The 1,875-nt window shown below is 45.3% G+C and overlaps 1 long non-coding RNA gene across 4 annotated transcripts in view; it reads right to left on the bottom strand.

Annotated features, from left to right (window-relative positions):
- LOC144218080 (uncharacterized) overlaps positions 1-1,768 on the bottom strand; it is a 7,601-nt gene extending 5,833 nt beyond the window's left edge. Inside the window, exons 1-2 of one of the 4 annotated variants that reach the window (XR_013331045.1) lie at positions 346-1,768; positions 209-245 (exon numbers count right to left, since the gene is read on the bottom strand). This is a non-coding gene — a long non-coding RNA (uncharacterized LOC144218080). The remainder of the gene's footprint in view (positions 1-208; positions 246-345) is intronic. The other 3 variants (XR_013331046.1, XR_013331047.1, XR_013331044.1) reach the window with 3 other exon arrangements.
- Between the last annotated feature and the right edge of the window lie 107 nt (positions 1,769-1,875).

Raw genomic sequence — 1,875 nt, 5'->3', positions numbered from 1 at the left:
GCCCCTGCCGGGACCTGGACCCCGGGCCCCGGCCGGCGGCTCTGCTCTGAACCTGAAAATAAAACTCGTGTTTGGGAGGGAGGAGCGAGCGCGGCCGGGAGAACAGGCAGCGCTCGGTGGCAGGCGGGAGAGATGCTGCGTCATGGTGCCAACATGGACGCCGGCCTTTTGTCCTTTTTTTTGCTTAGGAAGCGCAGGCACGCNTTACCCGCTCAGCCCGGTGCCATGGAGTCTGGAAGATCAAGCTGGGCGGAGGTTTTGGACGTGTTATGTAAAAAATATCTTTTGGGGGGGATTGTTTAGTTAGGGTTATTGGGGGAACCGTGGTGTCTGTCTTGTTGTTACCTTTTTGTAAGTTACACTCTCATGGCATTTTCTGCTCCTTCCACTTCTGCAAACTTTCCAGGGTTGGGTTGGCAAAAGGCGGCTTCGCTGAGGACTGTTTACTGCTCTGGATATAGCAATGGTGTGATCGTCATTAAGAGACAAAAGGCGAAAATACACAGTCAAATCAAACAAAAGGCAAAAGACGCACGGCCATCCCAACCACCATAGAAAATACCCGCGAGTTAACGTTGGTGTTTGGCTCGAACCAGCTAGGACTTGTTTTCCAGTTTTAATCTAGTTTCCTGTGACGGCTTTAGACTCAGTACACAAAGAGAAGGTCTTCCTTTCCCTCACCCACCCCCCCCAGCAAGACGAGAAAAACAGAGCTGTTTTTCTTCAAATAGATCGATTTTCAAAGAACGTGTACATGTTACTGGGAAGAAAGCTGACTAGCATTTATTGCTTTAAACATTTTCAAAAGCTTAAAGCTAAAAAAACCTCAGCTTTATAAAAGCAAAATCGTCTAAAAGCATTTTAACTGGCTTATATTAGACAAGAGCGACAAAGACATACATGCAGATGAAGGCTCAGAAAATTAAGGACATCTCAGCAACATTAACATGAAAACTGCACTGCGTAAGGACAGAATGGATTGGGTACTTACAATGTAAAAGGTTTTTAAAAACTTAAAAGTAACAACTGCTTACAATTTTTTGTTGCTGCCATTTCGCTAATCCTAAAACTATACATTTAAAACATTACCTTGTTAAAAAGAGAGCAGAAGGAGTTAATAAGATGGCCAGGTTTAAGTGTTTAATAGAGGAAACTATATATATTTAAAAATTTATTGTTCAGTCAAGAGAATACAGATTAAGACAGCTCCAAGCTCCCCCCACCCACCCAAGAAAAAAAGGAAAAAAAAATTAAATATGTCATTTACTTAGGTTTTTTGGAATTCAAAATTGTTAACTGCTGACATTAATGGTGTGCTATGACCTAGTTATACAAGACAAAGATGGATTCCAAGTCATAAGGAAAAATCCAGATCTTTTTAAAAAGTCTTCTCCATTCTTCCAACTGTGAGTCCTTTAGCCTGTTGACAAATGTTAAACACAACACTGAGGCGTCCTGAACTGGATGGTGGAGTCAAAGGAAAAACATTCCCCATTTGCAACAAAGGAAAAACCCACTTGGCCATTTAATTCCATTGCAGAAAAATGGCTCCCCTCATCTGTTGGCCTCTCCTTGGTGTCTGATGAACGATGTTTTGAGATCAGCGTCTAATAACTCAAGCCCTATAGAAGCCGCACGCTGATTGGCTGCCGCGCCCTGCCGCCCTGCTCCAGCCAATTACCTACCCACGGCCAAATTACAAACCCCGAAAAGAGCCCCAATATGAAATACACCACCACGAAGCCCCAGCAAGGCGGCTCCTTCGCCTCGGCCGCCCGAGAGGACAGGCAGAGGGGGCTGCAAACGCGTCCTCGCGAAGCCCGGGAGCCTCGGAGTTGAACTCACAAAATGGAAGCCGCGCGCTGATTGGCCGCC

Source organism: Crocuta crocuta, unplaced genomic scaffold, assembly GCF_008692635.1.
Source record: "Crocuta crocuta isolate KB4526 unplaced genomic scaffold, BGI_CrCroc_1.0 scaffold29, whole genome shotgun sequence".
NCBI classification, from domain to species: domain Eukaryota; kingdom Metazoa; phylum Chordata; class Mammalia; order Carnivora; family Hyaenidae; genus Crocuta; species Crocuta crocuta.
This window is presented reverse-complemented; position numbering and strand designations above follow the sequence as displayed.